Raw genomic sequence first — 20,463 nt, 5'->3', positions numbered from 1 at the left:
ACTGTTCCTCCTTGCTAACTTCCCACATGAAAACCTCAAAAGGGAGCAGCATCTGTGTCAGGCATTTGACTAGGTCCATTTGTCCACATCCATGGTCATAGCTTTCCCAATTGCACTGGCTCCTCTTAGTATGACAGTCACTGATCTGTTTGTTCTTCTCAGACATAGCAACATATAATAGGTTGAGCTCCAACGTCTTGCCACCTCCTGTATCAGGGCTTTAACTGGTCCTCTGTTACCATGCTGAATAAGCCACAACTGTTTCTGGGCTTTAAAAGAATGGCTGAAGTGAGTGCATGTTTGTCTGCAGGTGTTACTGTCATTGTCCGTGGCAACAAACCCATTTCAGAGATCTCTGGATCACAGCCATTCAGACACCGTGCTATTAAATTTCTCTAAGATGTTTGCTGTTGTGTGTGATTTTTCCATGGTGAACATGCCGCCAAATGCTTGTAAAACATTCTTCAGGGCCAAGACCTGTAGATAGCTTTTGCTTTACCCCCAAGAAAGAGATCCAGGGTACAGTGATGCACATGTAATCTGTCACCTGACAGCTGGTCCACGTCTGTCATCAGGTGGATAGTGCAGACAATATTTTGCTGCAAAGCTTTTCCGATTGCAGCACATCGTGATGCAGTACTGGAACAGCAACTCTGGAAAAATAGGTCTTACTTGGAACCTTCCATGTTGATCAGATGGCTGCCACAACCTCTAAGAATCTCACTCCTTCCACAAAAGAAAATGGGAGGAGGTCCAGCACTAAAAAAAAATCTAGCTTGCCATTGGGCGGTTGCGGTGGGCACTTCAAAACCATCTGTTTTAAAGGGCCCTTCCAGCCTAAACATGCCTGCAATTGTAGCCTGGATTTTCTTGTTTTGTGGGGCCACTGACACAGGTGACTTTCGAGAAGTAGGTGGCGGTAGACTTAATGTTTGTTGTGGTGCAGTCACTGTATGCCGTGGTGACTTGATATGACTCGTAGTCTTCCTGCACCATTGTGAGGTAACCGAGGCAGGTGATTCTGGTACACTGCGCTGCTTTGCGTTAGGATGTCACCCTCTTTTTACTCACTTTCCACCATGATTTTACCAGTTCTAGCTGATGTTTCCTAGCTCTCCTCACCTTCACCACCACAACCAAGTTCAAACATTTTTTAAGGTGCTGCTCCCAACGAATTGCGTGATATTTTTTAAATGGGTCATCTGGCCTCCAGCACCATAATGTGAACCAGGCTTACCTCGATGAATACTCACTTGGCAAATTAAGCATATTGCAATGTTATCTTGTTTGTTAATTGGGAAAAAATCCCAAACTTGGAAGGGGTAATTTTTTATTGTGTTGATTGCCTCTCTGCAATGCACACGTCTACTGTGGTATGGGTTGGTGCAGGACTCTGCTGGGTCCTTAGAAATATGGGAGCTGGTGTTGCTGCCTGAGCCACATCCATCAGAGAAAGTTGAATAGTAATATCAGATCGCTCTGAGCCAGCTTCCATGATGACTGGCTTGTCACCATAATCCTCATCATCTTCATCCCCTTCCATGATTCTAAGGCTTTGTGGAACTTCTCTTTTCCCTTCGCTCTCCTGGTGTCTTCTGAACTCTGCTGTGGTCCACTACGTGTCCCTATAATCATTATCAGAAGTGGCACTTGGAGAAGATGGTAGAGTAGTACCCTTTTTTTTACTTGCTGGAGTTGGGAGAACCATTGATTTTAAAAGAGGAGGTTCTTGCTCAGTAGGAAGCTTGACCTCCTTTTCTGCTACATCTTTTGAAGATCTACTAATGCTGGCTGCAGCTGCTGTCAACTTTGCTCTGTTTCCTGAAATGATCGAGTACTCCTTTGAGAATGGGCCAAGTCCAATTCAATGTCACTGCTCATCAGCGTCACCATGATTGCAGTGGCTGCCTCACTGACGGACATGGTCTTGGGATGGGGTTAGGGTGATACTGTTGATGTGGGAGTGCTGCTCCCAGGTTCATCCCTTGAGGCCGGTGAGGCAGACACATGAATCGAAAAAAAGTTTGTGTTTGGCACACCACTGGTAGAAAGCGACTTTTTCTCACTGGCCACTTTCTTTGGAGTAACTTTGTTTGGGGCCAGCGTAAGCTCTAAGTTGGCAGAGGCACTAAGATGCACAAACAGAAGAGTTTGGAGGACCAAAGTAAGTGTAAGGTCTTCTCTTTGGCAGTACTGTGGGTGATGTGACGTCTCTTCTCTTGTACACCTAAAGGGAAACAAGCAAGGAAAACATGTTGTTAGTCAAACGTGGTACTGTTGCTGGTTGAAATAGTACAGACAATTGCACTCTAAGTGCAGTTAGTTACGTATGTAATAAATACAAATTTAATCACACATTTTAAAGTCAAAACACCCTACCACACCATAAAATGTCATTTTAAATTGGGCAGCACAACATGCAGATATACTGTAGCTCTTTGTTTTATCACCATCTGTTTGAAAGGAGACACGTGGGGTAGTCAACAAGAGGGGTGCATGGGTAGGTAGTCCAGTGGAAATGGAATAATTATTAGAAACATGAATTATGCTGCTGATTTGTCTGCAGTCTTTCACAGCCAGGGTGTCCAGTAGGAAATACAATTATTATACACTGAAAGAAACCGAATGCTGTAGTGCGGCTGTGTGTCTGTGGTGGATGGATGGATCAAGGCAAAATACAGAATTAAAAAAATAATTAATTATATAGATCAAAACAAGATACAAATTAAAATACAAAAATATTTAAAAAATGAAAATTCTAAATTAAAATAAGAACTGAAAAAAATAAAAATAATAAACACATGAATTAAAAAATAAAATACCAACACATTAAAATTGAAAATTTAAATAGAAAATGCAAATAAAAATTAAAATAGGAACTTAAAGAAACTATCAATAATTAACTATGTTTATATGCAACTCTATGGCAAAGGCGCACTGGATGCATAACATGGCTGTCAGCCACATGGTAAAACAAGAACGAGTAAGGAAGCATGGCAAACAAAGAACACATGCAAACCTATGGCAAAGTGTCACTGGCTGGTTGGTCAAAATCACCCCCAGCCACATGGTCAAACAACAACAAGGAGGAAGGAGTCATGGGAAATAAAGAAAGAACACATGCAGGCCTATGGCAAAGGAGCACTGGCTGCATGCACAACATGACTGACAACCACATGATCAAATAACAAGGAGGCATGTCAAACAAAGAACACATGCAAATCCATGGCAAAGAGACACTAGCTGGATGAACAAAAAGGCCACCAGCCACATTGTTAAACAAAAATAACAAACAAGGAGGTATGGGGAACAAAGACATAACACATGCAAGCCTATTGCAAAGGAACTCTGGCAGCATGCACAAAATGGCTGCCTGACTCATGGTCAAACAACAACAAAAAGGAGCAAGGAGAACAAAGAAGAACACATGGAAGCCTATGACAAAAACACACTGGTTTGATGCAGAAAATGGCAGCCAGCCACATGGTCAAACAACCATTGCAAACAAGGAGGCATGGAGAATAAAGAACACATGCAAGTCTATGGGCATAGACTACACAAAATGGCCCCTAGTCACAGGGCATGAAGAACAAAGACAAATGGTGGATGATGACAAACATAATCACACACACACTAGACATATGGAGGCTTGGTGGTAGCACAGAAGAAAACACTAACATTAATTCAACAATGTAAAACATGAAAATTAACTAAGCTTTAAAAATGTCCCAACAACTGGGCACACATCCTCCTATGCCATTAAATATTACCACATAGCATGTACACTTTTTGCAAAACAAGAAATGCAAAACATAGCCAACATATTTGATTTCATCCAATGCCATCCCTGCCCTAAATGAAATTTTAAAAACATATACCACTGAAATATTTATTTCATGCACTGATGCACTGATGACTACTAATACTGGCCCTAGTGGCTAGATGGCTCTTTGGAAATCGAGGCCACATAGTAAAATAATATTGCATATGTTACAAACATGTAGAAAAGGACAGGTACTGAGCTGTGCAATAATTTTCCTTTACAAAAGCTGAAAAATCATTGAAATGCAAGGGCTATCTGCTCTATGTGAAGTCCAGGCCACTGCTGTTTCTCTGTTGTTCCTTTGTTTTATACCGCAGCTGAGCCCCGGCCCCTCCTTAAACAGATAAGAAGAACTTAAATCAAACTAAACACTCGTAATAAGTATGTGATGACACATTCTTTTTGGGGGGACAATTGCAGAGGGTGTCACTTTTACCCTGGTAGGACAGACTGTCCCAGGGTGTACCACTGCACTCTCCCGCCTGTTGCTATTTGTCACCTGCTGCCCAAGTGTGACTATCTCTCAGGGTACTTTGCCCTAGCTTGGAACTGTGGACTGCCCTAATTACCATCAGCCGATTTGATGGGGGAGGTGCCTACATCACTAAAATATTTTTTGACGAGATTTAGATGTATCTGGAGTGGAGAATCTACTGCAGGTGCATTCACGCAAGTGAGCGGGATTGTTTTGTCTGCGGTTGCGGCCAAAAGGAGGGCGAGAAAACTCAAAGTCTTGCATCCATGGTCAGAAACAGCACAATCAAGCGCAAAGCCTTCCGCATGCTCAACAGTGGCCCGGGAGTATTGTTGCGCTCGCGAGAGGGCACCAAAACCCAATCTCATGCGTACTAATGAACTCCGCTCTGCACTGGATTGTGGAATTTGGAAACTCTGTGCTACTCAGCAGAAAGGATTTCTATGCCCATATCTAAAATATACTCCCTGCTCACCGTAGGCCTTTCACAATATAGCATAAACCTTTAAAGACCACATGGCAATAGCTGCATCATGTACTCAGCTCAACATAGTCAATGTTATAAAGTAACAATGATGCAATAATTATGAGGTTGTGAAAGTCTACAAAGTTTTACTAAAGAAATATCTATGTAAGAAAACTAAACCTACATAAACCACACTACCTAACTGTTAGACTTGCCATCATTGGCGTGGTCTCCCCTAACATTTTGCCTCTGTTTCTCAGGTTGTTGATGTATGCTGGACTCTGTTTTTGCTGTTTTTGTTACTATGGGCACTGCTATCTGGTTCTAAAGTGCAAGTGCTGCTATGTAAAATATATATGTGATTGACTTTCCTTGATTGGCGTATTTGATTTACTAGTAAGTCCCTAGTACAGTACACTAGAGGTGTCCAGGGCCCGTAAATCAAATGCTGCTAGTGGGCGTGCAGCACTGGTTGTGCACCGACATTAGTAGCCCTGCAAACATGGTTCAGACATGCAACTGCAGTGTCTGGTTCTGCAGTTTCAAACTGCCAATTCGACTTGGCAAGTGTGCCCACTTGCCAGGCCTAAACCTTCCCTTTTTATACATGTAAGGCACCCCTAAATTAGGCACTAGGTAGCCCTAACGGGCAGGATGCAGTGTATGTTAAAGGTGGGACACATACTTATTAAATACTGCCAAATTCGCTTTTCACTGTTGCAAGGCATATCTCTCTCATAGGTTAACATGGAGGCTGCCTTTATATATTATTAAAGTTCAAGTTCCCTTTCGGAGCAGATAGAAATATGGAGTTTAGGGTCTCTGAACTCACAATTTAAAAATACATCTTTTAGTAAAGTTTGTTTTTTGGTTGTGTGTTTGAAAATGCCACTTTTAGAAAGTAGGCATTTTCTTGCTTAAACCATTCTGTGACTCTGCTTGTTTGTGGATTCCCTGTCTGGGTCAGGTTGACAGTTGGGCTGTTTACACCTCTCTCTAGACAGTGACACAAAGGGAGCTGGGGTGTAGCATGCATATCCCGATGGGCCATCTGGGCTGAGGGGAAGGGAGGAATGGTCACTTACACCTGAAAGGCCTGTGCCTGCCCTCACACAATGTCTGGGGCCTGGGCAAGGCAGGATCTTGAAAACAAGAGACACTTCTCTTTGAAGTAGGCCTACTTCAAAGGCAGAAAGGGGTGTCAGAAAGGGGTGTCAGAAGAGGACCCCAAATTAGATCACTTCTGGAATCAAGAAGAACCTCTGCTAAGGAGAAGAGATGAAGAGCTGAGGAAAAGATATGCCCCTGCCTGTGCTTTGTTGTGCTATCCTGCAGTTGCTGCTTCTGCCTGTGAAAGGAGACAAAGATTGGACCTTGTTGTGCATTCCTGCTTGAGAAGAATCTCCAAGGGCTTGGGCTGAGCTTGCCTCCTGTAGTAGAAGTCTCAGGGACAACAAAGACTTCTTTCTGAGAGCACTTGCACTTTCTGCTGAAAGTCCTGCCTGCTAAGTGGTGCCCTAACCTTTCTCTCGGCCCTTGAAAGGTGGAGGTGGTAGAAAAGGACATAAATCCACGCAAAGACCGCCATGCAGGGAAACCTTTGACACACTACCCGCCTTGCGGCTGATAAACGACACGCCGCCAGCCTTATGGCTAAAATCAATGCTCCACTTGCATTGCAGCTGGAAGATCAATGTAACGTGGCTGGAGAAACAATGCAAAACACCTGTAGCAGCTGCTATTAATGACGCAAGCCCCCACACAGTATGATTTCTTGACACTGTGTAACCGGATTTCAATGCAACATCGCTGAGCGTGGAATATCAATGCAAAGCCTGCCCGGACCAGAGGTGCCCATCCAGACTAGCGCATCGCTCTCCTGCGGGAGAGAAGAAACGACACACCCTGACCTGACCGAAGGAGGAACGATGCACGTTCTCGCTTGTGGGTGAGAAATCGACTCATCACTGGCCTTTTTTGAAGCACACTTGACTGTGCAGCTTTATTTTTTATGCTAACCAGGTACTTTGTGCAACAACAGCTTTCTCACTGTTTTCTAAGGATTAACACTCTTATTCTTTAAAAATTCATATCTTGTGTTGTGTATGTCGGATTTTTGTCGTTTTGGCCTTGCTTTGTTTAGATAAATATGACCTATTTTCTAAACCTGTTTTGTCTCATTTTGTAATGTTTCCACTGAGTTACTTTGTGTGTTGGTGCAAATTCTTTACACATTGCTTCTGAAGATAAGCCTGCCTGCTCATGCCAAGGTGCCAAGGGGGTGAGCGGGGGTTAGCTGAGGGTGATTCTCCTTTACTCTGACTAGTGTGATGGCCCATGCTTGGACAGGGAGTAACCTGACTACCAAACAAAGACGCCATTTCTAACACTAACCTAAACACTACCTTACATTATCTGAACTTATTAATTTTATTTTTATTTTTAACAAGGCCTAAACATAAACCAACACCCACTAAAACATTATAAATGTAGAAAAAGTTATAAAAACTTGCACCTATAAAATGCTTTAAAAACCTAACCTAACTAATTAACTTACTAACTAAGTCTACTCTATTAACTACCAATTACTTTAACTATTGCAATACTACATTATGAAACAAACCTATAAAACATTGTAAAATAAAACTTCAATTCAAATTGGGAGAGCTGCTCCAGGCCTCCTCAATCTTAGTCATCCTCTGAAGTAAGCTGGCCTGCTTCAGGCTAATAACATCAAGTTTTTTGTTAACCTTCCTCAGTTCCTTTATTATGGTATAGTGTAAGATGGATTTCATTCTTCTGGGCCTCCTGGCCTTTGTAGATATTTGCTGTGCGACTGCAGGGTTAACCAGTGGTATTGGGGTTTGGGGTGCCTGCCCCTGGCTTGGGCCTTCTTTGTCATGGCCAGTGGGAGATGTTGCCATTGCAGTTGTGGTAAGTCGAGGATGTCCCAGGACCCCTCTGCCTTCGTACATTCATAGAGCTTGTGCAACTTTCAGTATGCCTTTGAGATGTGCTTAATGTGGCAGTAATAATCACAGTACATTTTGAACATTCCTGTGTCTTCAGCTGTCATAATGTCTAGGGTAATAATGGAAAAAATTGTTAGGACATGCAGTACATGTATATGATGTCTGTGATAAATAGATGGGCATTGTATCACAATCATGTGTCCCTGACCAAAATTTAACAGTTGTCATAATGAGAGAACTACCTTATCATATTGGAGCAAAAATCACACTCATGATGATGTCCATTTCTAAAATTGGACAAATGCGCATGTGTTACCTAATTTGGGATTTTGAATTGCATCATGAAAATGTGATGATCATTGATGGTCAACATAACTGTAAGTGCACAAGCTGATACAGTCCAGAAATTCTTGATTGGCCTTGCATACCTCATCTGGAGTATTACAATGCTGCACACATTGCTGGCTTCTCTTACTCTGTCAGATGGGTATATAATGGATCGGGGTTTGTCATGTACCTCCTTTGGACCATAAATGGGAAACATTAATTGCATTTATCCTCAGTCAATTGTACAGAAATATCATTTACCTCTTGCTTCAGACTTGTAGAGAAAACCAGAGAGAGTCATACTTAAACATGCTTATGTACAATCAATCAATCAATCAAAGCAAGTGTAAAGCGCACTAGTCACCCATGAGGGTCTCAAGGTGCTGAGGTTGCTGCTACTGCTCGAACAGCCATGTCTTGAGGTGTCTCCTGAAAGTTAGTAGGTCCTGTGTCTGTCGTAGGTGGATAGGAAGAGTGTTCCACGTCTTGGCGGTGAGGTCGGAGACACATATGGTACACACATCATCCCAAGGCTGCATCCGGATACATACATCATAATCCGTGTATACCATCTCATCAATAGTGTGTGTATGCCTGTCAGGCTACTCATCTGACCTAAAAATAGTTTAGATATGATGGATGGACCCTTGCACCATGACTCTGAGGGAGGCTCAAGTACCACTGACGCTGGATTACAATATACATACATTGTGGTAGATTAAGACATCAAAGATCTATATGTCCATCCAATAATGAATAGGGGTGAGTATTAAACTCCGCTCCATCGGTGGTGTTTGTGGAGTTTTTCCACTATGAGCACTGCTTGGAACACAGACTTCAGCAAAAACTGCACCAGAGTTTTACGGACACCCACCCCTGGCTATGAAGATAGGTTTGACTGAGTCCTGGATCACATAGCAGCTTCTATGGAGCATTTTCTGCAGAAAGGCACCCAGATAATGCTTCCCTTTGCCCCTCCTTCTCGAGAATTTTTGGTGAAGCCCAGGATCCGCTAAGGTTTCTGGATATCTACTCACACCTGACCCAGGGAGGGCTGTAATAATTAGAGCACAGTTCTTCCTTTGGCAAACGGCTCCTGAAATTGGGTCACCTGTGATGGAATGAGCCCCCTCCTCCTGCCCGTAATAGCTGCCATGGTGCCCCTTGCCTCTGGGGCTGGAATGGCCCCATACACTGCAGGCTTCTGCTGTGTGTGAGGTTGGGAATGAGATCGTAGTATGGTGGGACTGGGAGCCACTGGCTGGCCTCGGGGAGCTGCAGGACAAAGTCAAGCAAGTGGAGCTGATTTCACCCTTCACGGCTGGGTTTACCTAGGATGTCCTCAGCTGCGGACATACTTCCTCCTTCAGCCCTAAACTGAAGCCTACCTGGGAGGGGAAGATGTCTGCACCAAACCCTGATCACTTCTCCCCACAGGCTGCAGCGTCTCTTAGTGCTTGCATGGGAGGCTTGAAAGTACTCACTGAGGTTTCCCCGTGAAGATGAACCCCACCCTTAAACTGAGAATGGAATAGAACCCACAAAATCTCTTTTACCTCCTTTCTAGTTGGGCCGTTGAACTGTGCTCTTAGTGCTGGCTTTGATGGGCTAACAACTATGGTGCTACCTGGAGAAGCTGCCCGTGACTGTGAATCTCTGAGTGGCACCAAACATGCATCTGATAAGCTGCAGAATGGAACGCGTTCAGAGAACGTGCACCCCCACTTCTCAAAACCCTTACTTTATACTTCAAGCCCCTTGCTAAAATCTACCCAGGGCATTTTGATAACCATGAAAAAAGAAAACTGCTGCAAAGTGAAACTTTTCTGTGCATCACTGGCAGTCCTACCCTGCCTTTCACTTGACATGCAGAAATGCTGAATTAATGTATCAGGGAGAGGTGAGTGATCTGCGTCCTGGTTTGTGATTTTGTGTCCATCACACGCTGCTTGCTACCTGTGTCTGGAAGCCTTTCTTGCTGCCGTGTTACTGTGTTGTAGAATCAAGTGCGCACTCAATGAACTTTCTTGGGCAGTTTACGCACAACATTACCCCCTATTTCAGATGTTAGTGTCTGATGCTGTTTATAAAATGGATTACATGTTGTTTGGTGTGATGTTCTTGACCTGTCTAAGTAATTTATTAGCTGCTTACATGTACTTTTGAGAAAGTTTAGGTTTTGTTTGTCTTTGCTGATATATCTTGTACTTAGATAAGCTGTGGAGATGATTGAGGAAGACATATATATTTTTCAATGAGAAGAATTTGGAGCGTTGTGCATTGTACATAGTATTTAGAAAATATCGAACGTGGCTCACATTGTCAGATGCCTACACGTGCTTCACTATGGCAGATTAAACCACAAGCATGTGTCCCTCATGGCCAGACACTAAAACAGACTTTGTGATGAAAATGGGGTAACAAGGATCACTGCACTGCAGTGTATTAATTCAATAATGTGTATTTATAGAACCTAAAGATGCGCTCATTGACTTCTTGGGGTGCTTGAACTGAAATATCAGGACAGGGTGGCTCAACAGAAAAGCTGAGACTTTAGTTCTTTCTGAAATGTGTCATAACATTCATTTTGATGCATCAGATTGGTTATACTTTCTAAACTAAGGTCTCAATCATAGAAAAGGCACAACCTCCTTGTCATGATTGTTTAAAACACAGTGCAGTCAGTGATGGGAATTAACCTGAATTCAAAATGTTGTTAAAAACTATTTAATAAGGCATACTGATAGCTGGCTTATGTCCTCGATTTACAATATTTAAACCAACAGTCACCAGAACACACAAGCAATGCCTACGGCATACAGCACACTGGATGGCTCTTCAGTCAAGGCATTTTCAGGAATGCACAGATATGTTTCTCTGCCCATGTGCAAAGTGCCTTGAGGCCACTGCCAGCTCCAGCTCCGCACAGAGCCACCCAAGTATTTTTCTCAACTTACATCACTTCACACCACAGGGTGATAATCAGAGGTTGGGTGATCAGAAAACATCTCAGAAGACATCACAGAAGTCATTCCATGTATTTTATAAGTTGCTTGATGCAGCCACCTCAGTGGATTGTGCAATGGTAAATCAGTAATGCCTGGTTCTGCTGAAGGAGTGCCATCAGCCGCATGAGGCAGGCAGAGGGGGGCTGCACCATATTACTCGGTTTTGAGGTTCTACTGCTGCGAGGGGACCGGGAGAGGTAGGGCGAGGGAGATGAGGAGAACAGTCTTCCAGGCACACAGGGACAGCCTACTTATTAAAAATGGTGGGTGGAACTCTACAGAATCTTGCTGAGTTTCTCTGTAAAACTGCAGAATTCTACGGAGTAAAACTCTGCAAGTTCTGCTCACCCCTAATAATGAACAAACACATGAATAGACACAAATGTAGGCAGATAATTTGTTGTCTGTCATGGCCCAAATACATTACTTATGAAGAAGATGTAGGTCTGAAGGTCTGATGGTGTGCTTGGGATAGGCTGGGGTACAGGGGACTGGGTCTGGGTGGAGGAAGTTGGAGGGGGGAGGCTAGACACAGGGACAATGGCTGCCATCAGTGCTGAGGCCAGAGATTGCAGGGTTCGATGAAGGGCAGCCTGACCAGAATGAATGCCCTCCAGGAATGCATTACCGTGTTGCAACTCCCTTTCTACACCCTGGATGGCATTCACAATGGTAGACTGCCCAACAGTGAGTGACCTGAGGAGGTCAATGGCCTCCTCACTGAGGGCAGCAGGGGTGACAGGGGCAGGGGCTGAGGTGCCTGGGGCGAAGGTGATGCCCACCCTCCTGGGTGAGCGGGCACGGGGCGAAGGCTGAGGGGCTGCTGGGAGGCCGGTGTTGGTAGGGGAGGTAGCGGCTGTACCTTTAGAAGTGGGGGGCACAGACCGAGTCTGTGTCGCTGTTTGGTGATCTGGTGACCGACGTGAAGCTCCCCTCGCCCTCCGGCCCACTGGTGTATTCAGAGTCTGTGGTGTGGCCCTCCATGGCCATGTGGGATGCAGCTCCCTCATGCTCCGGTGCCACTGTACCTCCGCCTGATGATGCTGATGCACACAAGAACAGGGAGAGCACAAAAAGGGGGAGGGGCGACAGAAGAAAGACAGGTTGAGTGCATGGCTTACCGCTACCGTTGGCGGACAATACAGACACAGCAGCCCCCTGCACTACGCCGTGCTCTTGGCCTCTACAGATGCAATTCCTGGGATGTGGCCTACATGGCTATGGTGGTCATCTGCACACATAGATGACACAGGGGCATGTATACCTGTACTTGGCACTCTACAAAGGTGGGGTGGAGTGGCACATGGCCTGCATTACAGAGGGGCCTAGCCTACGGAAGTCGCCCTGGCCTAGGGAAACCCACAGCCCTCCTCCCCCACCCAGACCCCTCCACTGCGCGCAAAGTCCGCAGAATGAGAGTGTACTCACCCCCTTGTGTCTGCTGTGATGCCCTCGAGCGCCCATCTAACTCAGGGTAGGCCACCGCCAGGATCCTGAACATCAGGGGGGTCATGGTGCGACGGGCACCCCTCCCACGTTGGGAGGCCATCCCCAGCTGAGCCTCCGCCGTCTTCTTGCTCCAGCGGCGAATGTCCTCCCATCTTTTCCGGCAGTGGGGGCCCCGTCTCTGGTGGACCCCCAGGGTCCGGACGTCCTTGGCGATGGCACGCAAAATGTCCTTCTTCTGGTGGGTGCTGACCTACATGACATGTACAGGGGAAGAAGAGAAGTCATTAACAACAGCACCATCAAAGTGGGTGGCCCCCATCCCTACCCTTGCCATGTGGCACATGCATTCACAGTCCTTCATGTTCCCTGAACTCTGCCCCCTTCCTACTGACATCCAGCCCTCTCCACCCAGACATAGCCCATACAACGTGCTCCCTGTGTACTTAGCTGTTGGTCTGGAGGACCGTAGAGTAGCGTGTACTGGGGGAGGACCCTGTCCACGAGCTTCTCCAACTCCTGAGCAGTGAAGGCAGGGGCCCTTTCCCCAGACGCAGCAGCCATTGTCTCTTCCAGACGAGGTCACAATAGCAGTTGCAGTGTAGGTCCTCTCCTGTCGAAGATCAGGTATCGAGTGATTCAACAGATAGAAAATGGCGGTCACGTCTGCGGCGGTGACATCCGCGGCGGTGCGTATCATCACCGCCGGCGCACTTGGCTCCTGGGACCCATAGGGTCCAATGTTCACCAATGCAGCATTGTGCCGCGGTCTACGACCGCCTACCGCGACTGTGTACGCCAGCGCAGATACCTCACATCCCATTGTCCCACTTTAGAGGTCAGGCAGCCGCCATTTCAGGGGCTCACATGGCTTCATTTAGTACTGCCTCACACATACCTAGGCCTACACTCAACACACATACAGGAAGAGTTTTGTATTTGGTGTCGTGTTCTGTGTAGCTGTGGGTACATACCTGGGAATTTGTTGACTTTGTGGTCGCTGTTGTCCTTCCTAAGCACCTTCAGCTGAGACATGTGAGCAGATGGCGGAATCCTCCGGTGTACCGACCGCTGGTGGGCCTGTTGACAATGGAGGAGCGACATTTAATCATCACCTACAGGTTTGACAGTGCCACAATCCAAGAACTGTGTACCCAGTTGGAGCCAGACCTGATGTCACCAATCCGCCATCCCACAGGAATCCCCCCTCAAGTGCAGGTGCTATCAGTGCTCCATTTCCTTGCAAGTGGGTCATTTCAAACAACAGTGGCCATGGCATCAGGGATGTACCAGCCTATGTTTTCCAACGTGTTGTCCAGAGTGTTGTCTGCCCTGCTGAAACACGTAATGAGCTACATCGTTTTCCCTCAGGTGGAGGATTTGGCTACAGTGAAAGGTGACTTCTATTCCCTGGGACATACCCCCAACATCATAGGTGCTATTGATGGCACCCATGTAGCTCTGGCCCCCCCACGCAGGAGTGAACAGGTGTACAGGAACCGGAAGAGTTATCATTCCATGAATGTACAGATGGTATATTTGGCAGACCAGTACATCTCCCAGGTTAATGCTATGTTCCCTGGCTCAGTGCATGACGCCTACATCCTGCGGAATAGCAGCATCCCGTATGTGATGGGTCAACTCCAGAGGCACCGTGTGTGGCTATTAGGGGACTCTGGTTACCCCAACCTGTCATGGCTATTGACCCCAGTGAGGAATCCCAGGACCAGGGCAGAGGAACGCTACAATGAGGCCCATGGGCAGACAAGGAGGGTGATCGAACTCACCTTCGGCCTCCTGAAGGCCAGGTTCAGGTGCCTCCATATGAGAAGTGTTTCCCTATTTTTCTCACCAAAGAAGGTGTGCCAGATCATCATCGCCAGCTTAATGCTTCACAATCTTGCTTTGCGACGCCAGGTGCCTTTTCTGCAGGAGGATGGTCCAGATGGCAGTGTTGTGGCAGCTGTGGAGCCTGTGGAGCCTGTGGACAGTGATGAGGAGGAAGCTGAGGAAGAAGACATAGACAACAGGGAGTCAGTCATACAGCAATATTTCCAGTGACACACAGGTGAGAATATTTTGTTTTACAATTACATTCACTTTCACACTTCTACCTCTATCCTGTCTGTCATTTAGTAGCAGTATATGGTAACTGAGTTGTACATTTCCATTATGGTTTCACAGGTGTGGTTACCAACGTGTGTCATCTGCTTGCATCCTTCATGGACTTGTGATGTGTGACATAGGTATGTTGACATTACAATTGAAAATGCATTTTGACACTGTCATTGATAATACACATTTACCAAATCAAGGACTCACTCCAGATTGTTTTGTGCTTCAAGGGTGTTTATTTAAGTGCTCAAAAATGGAGGGGAGTTGTAAAATGGTGATGGGTGATGGTGGAGGAATGTCCATGGCAGAGTCCAGTCTATTCGTCTCACAGGTGCTTTGCCCATATGGGCATAGGAAGTGGAGCTGGGGCAGTTCCAATATGGACAGGGTTACAAAGTGGGACAGTGGGAGGACAATCGGGGTGGTCTCATTTCCTGGCGGGGGTCTTGCCATCTTGCTCTGTCCTGTTCCTGGATCTCAGGGACCGCTTGCGGGGTGGTTGTCCGTCTGCAGGGGGTGGGGAGCTGGTGTGGTGGTCCTGTGGCGGAGCGTCCTGTCCACTAGCGGCGGTGGAGGTGGTGGGCAGTTCATCGTCCATGCTAGTGTCAGGGGCCCCTTGGAGTGCCACGGTGTCCCTCATGGTCTTTTGTATGTCCTTCAGCACCCCTACAATGGTGCCCAGGGCGGAGCTGATGGTTCTGAGCTCCTCCCTGAACCCCAAATACTGCTCCTCCTGCAGGCGCTGGGTCTCCTGAAACTTGGCCAGGACCGTCGCCTTCGTCTCCGGGGAGTGGTGGTATGCTCCCATGATGGAGGAGAGGGCCTCGTGGAGAGTGGGTTCCCTTGGCCTGTCCGCCCCCTGTCGCACAGCAGCCCTCCCAGTTCCCCTGTGTTCCTGTGCCTCCATCCCCTGGTCCGTGTGCCCACTACCACTGCCCCCAGGTCCCTGTTGTTGTTGGGGTGGTGGGTTATCCTGGGTTCCCTGTAGTGGTGGACACACCGCTGATTGACGTGTCCTGGGTACGGAGGTATGGGCCCGCTGGGTGGGTGCTGTGCTGGTGTTACCAGAGGGTGGAAGGTCAGTCTTGGGCTGTGCCTGTGCAAGGGGAACCGATTGTCCCGAGGCCCACGATGGTCCGGGCTGGTCATCTGGATCCAGTTGGCCAGAGCTGCTGTCGTCACTGTGGGCCTCTTCTGTGGGTGGAGTGGAGATGTCTGGACCCTCCTGTGTGGTGACGTTCCGTAGTGGTCCTGCAGGGGTATCAGAGCAGGATTATTGCATGTGTGTGTGTCATGGTGTGCAATGGGTGGGTGTGCGTGTACCCCAGTGCAAGCATTCCTGTGTGGGGGTTTGTGTGATGATGGTTTAGGGGGTTGTTATGGGTATGTGCAGTGAGCATGCTTTAGTGAGGGGTGACCATGCTTACTTGTGTCATGCAGGGCTTGGTGTTGGGATGGGTGGTTTGTGTTATTAGTACATCAGTGAGGAGTTCGAGTGATAGGGGAGGGGGTGAGGGTGGTGGTGTGTGATATTATGCAGGTAGGGTGGGGGATATGATAGTTAAGATTTGACTTACCAGTGTCCATTCCTCCACCGACTCCTCCGAGGCCCTCTGGATGCATGATGGTCAAGACTTGCTCCTCCCATGTTGTTAGTTGTGGGGGAGGAGGTGGGGGTCTGCCGCTAGTCCGCTGTACCGCGATGTTGTGCCTGGAGACCACTGAACGCACCTTCCCCCGTTGGTCGTTCCACCTCTTCCTGATGTCCTCCTGATTTCTTGGATGCTGTCCCACAGCGTTGACCCTGTCCACGATTCTGCGCCATAGCTCCATCTTCCTGGCTATGGAGGTGTGCTGCACCTGTGAGCCAAATAGCTGTGTCTCTACCCCTAGGATTTCCTCCACCATGACCCTGAGCTCCTCCTCGGAAAACCTGGGGTGCCTTTGGCGTGACATGGGGTGGTGTGGGTGATGTGTCGGGTGGTGTATGTGTTGATGTGTGTGGTGATGTGTAGTGGTGTGTGGTGTTTTGTGCGTGGAATGTTGTATGGGTGATGATGTTGTGTGCCTCTGTGTGGTGAGGTTGTCTATGCTGTGCAGTCTCTCTGGCCTTCGTCTTCAGTTTTTGGTCATAGGGGTTTGTGGGTGATGTGGGTGTGTGTTTTATATTGTGTTGGGTGTGTGGGAGTGGTGTTTGTATGTGTATCAGGTGTGTGTATTTGGAATTTTCCAATGTGGCGGTGTTTTGGAGATGTGTGTGTATTTTGAGCGCAGCGGTGTGTACCGCCAATGGAATAACAGGGTTGAAAGACCGCCGCGTGGATTCGTGGGTCGTGATAGCATGTTTCTGTTGGCGTGACAGTGGAGGAATTGTTTTCGCCAGTTTAACACTGACCTTTGGTGTGGCGGACTTGTGTGGGTGTCTGATTTTCGGCGGATTCCGAGATGTGTGTCATAATAGCTGTGGCGGAATTCCGCGGCGGTGTATTGGCGGTCTTCTGCACGGCGGTAAGCGGCTTTTACCACCAATGTTGTAATGACCCCCTCTGTCTGGATTCCTGTCATGGGATGTGCTACGGATGAAATACACCCTCAGGGAAGCAAAGATGCTGGCTGGTTTTGTCAGTCTACAGTGTATTTAGCACCCTGCTTACATATTAACTAGATGAATATTACAGATATGGGGTAAGACCAATAGGACACCTGTGATTTATTTGCACACAAAACTAGGCAACTTCCACTATGTAATGTTGTGGTACAGACACATCTGCAGCCTGGGCTATTTGAATAATATGTGTGGCACATGTACAATGCACCTTGGTAAATACGTTTAGCAATTCTGTTAGCTGATGGTTTGAGCATAACAAGTCCAGCTTGAATAGCCCAGACAATTGTGATTGATCACAAGTGCCACAATATATAGCAGATCACTGCATTGCATTACTCTACACCACAGAAAGGTTCTTTGAGCTTTCCATGTGGGTAACCATTCACTGCAGGTGGTAAAATATGCATTCACAAACAGACAACATCAGACAAACCTGCAAATGCGTCAGTAAGTAGTATCTTCCCAGGAGTGACACTAAACGGAGTTAGACCTTAACATCTACTCTTTACTTTAATTTACTTTGTGTCCCGTGTAGAGCAGCATACATAGATGGAGCCCTTTGGCTCATAGCATATATTTGTTAGTAATAAGATGACCACCATTGTCACATACATTCCTGCATGTAAAAGTTGCATCTTCACCTCATGGTGCAAGTGTACCTGCACTGGACCTAAGCAGCCAATCCAGCACTGGCACAGGGCAAAAGTCAACATTTTAAAGCGATTTGTTGGATACAGTAAATTTCTTGCAATTTGCTTGGAAACATAGCTGTGGTATAGTGGGACTATCTGCGTTGCTCTGTGATGTGTGGGCATGCCCATTACATGCCCCTCTGTTTACAGTTACAGAAAACTATGTAAACCATACTGTGAGCCACATGTGTAAGGTGAAAACAAACATCATGACGTGCTGTGCACACATTTACTCATCGCACACTGTTTGGAACTACACTCCCTTTGGACTGGTGTAGAGGGTCTAAAGCTGTATACACTGTAGCAGTACACACACTGTCAGCATGTGCACAATATTATACCTTGCAAGCTTTATGTTATGTATGTCTTGCAAAGGCACACATGTTCTGCACATGGTGTTATCATGCATACATACTTCAGAAAACATGACATAGGTCTGGGGTGAGTGTCACACAGCAACAGACCTTTGGAATAGGTGAGTGAACCAATAGGCATCACTCCAGTGAAAGACGGTGAAATAGTCAATTTAACTAGTGATATTTAATTAACATACACGGTCTCTGTCTTACTCCTGTCAACATTAGTAGCAGTACATCTAATCTGAGGCCAGACCTTTGTGTGTGACTCCTGGTCCAAGGATACTGCATTCCCTGACACAAGCATATGTAATGGCACACACTCAACATTTCCCCTTTGGGGATCCCTTCAACTCTGCACTTATTCAGTCATGTCAGAGGTAAACATCCCCTGACATGCCAAGGCAAGTTCCTATCAAAATCCTTCCATCTGACCATGTGCAATGAGTTAGTGTGTATGCACATACGGTTTTGTCCGAATTTTGATCCAAGTGAAATCACACTCTAGACAGCTCAGTATCTTTCAGGTGTTCTGATGTTAGCATAAAACATCTCAAATTTTAGAAGTCTCTGTCCAGTTACTCACTGTTCAATGTAATGCACTCATTGTTTTTTTTTTTATTAGCATTTGTTCCTAATTTAATTTATGTGCAATGCATGGCTATTGTGTCAATTATCTACTGTACCATGATATGGTATATGTGTCAATGTAGCCAGGAACTTAGTCACATATACTACGTTTTGAGGAAAGCCACAAATGCATGCATGCATTATTCACAAGTGACATCTTTTACCTGTTCAGACGACACTAGGCCTTTGTCCATGATGACTGCCACTCATTATATCTGATGGTATCTGCAACTACAGTAGTTCATCAAAAATGAAGCCATTCTGCATGCTATCTCATTGGTAAAGTACATTATAATGTGAAGTTTGCCTCAGGTATGGTATTTATTGGTTTGTGTTTCAAACTGCATCGAGTGCCTTCTGTAACACACTTTTGCTGTTGCAGAACACAACAAGACTGCTAGCTGAGCCGCTCAGCACTGTTTAAGTGTGTGAGGAAAGTAATGATCAATTTAGTTTTACTAATTAGGCATTTCTGGCCTGTCCCTTTAATGCACAACACTACATGACAATGCAATTCTGTTCAATTTATTAATGGAGGCAAGGCATCATGTTACTCAATGGGTCTGATGACACCGTTGTAACATGTTGAGCCCTAGTTCTAGTTGTCAAAATGTGGATGCCCTGATGTTTACTGTAACTGTGACAGAAACAAAAACCCAAAAAGATTGGATTAAAAAAAAAAAATTTATGTTGAACATTTCTCTCACTTTCAGATTTTTGGTCTCCTCAAAGTTCAGGTATATTCTGAAAAAAATGTTGCACTATTTCGTTGCATCGCCGACTACAAGTCACTGTGTGTTGAACCCCTCCACCATCCTCATCTTCCTCCATTGGGTCCTGCCCATCTTGGTCGATGTTCCACAGGACATCTGTCCTTACACAGATGTTGTGGATGATGACACATACTAGAATCATCTTGCACAACATAGGGGGCAATTATAACAATCAGACCCCTGAAATGTCCAGGCATCTGAACTGGGAATTCAGCACACCAAAAGTGCACTCCACGATATTACCAGGTAGGACTTTCGTTCTGGATCATTCTGGGGATGAGCAATCAGGGTCATGACCCATGGCTGAAGACCATCTGAAAGTTAAAAACAAATTTCATGTCAATGATTTTCCTCTTTGTTTCAGCCACATTGATGTACATGTGTGTTATGTGTACTGAATAACTCAAATATGTTTCTAACAGTATTTTACAAAATGTGTTACATATACTGTTGGATATAGGTTTAAACTGTATCTTCCAGATCTCTGTGAAATAGCAAATGATGACCGGGCCTGATACTTTGGACACTTCTGCATCCTGACTTTCATGTTTATACAGTAGCTCACTGTGATGGGTATTTAGAGATGTGCACTTCCTAAATATGTTAAGTGATGCATTATTGAACAGAGTTTTCAGATGTTTAGTTCTCCTTAGGTAGGTAGTGACATTGCCAACAAGTTAGACACTCACAAATATATATGTCCATGTAACACAACTGACGATGTTGGTAGCCTGCATGACACTGACACAACTGTTTAGTAGTTTACTTACTT

The sequence above is a fragment of the Pleurodeles waltl genome, chromosome 7 (assembly GCF_031143425.1).
Source record: "Pleurodeles waltl isolate 20211129_DDA chromosome 7, aPleWal1.hap1.20221129, whole genome shotgun sequence".
In the NCBI taxonomy this organism is placed as follows: Eukaryota; Metazoa; Chordata; class Amphibia; order Caudata; family Salamandridae; genus Pleurodeles; species Pleurodeles waltl.
This window is presented reverse-complemented; position numbering follows the sequence as displayed.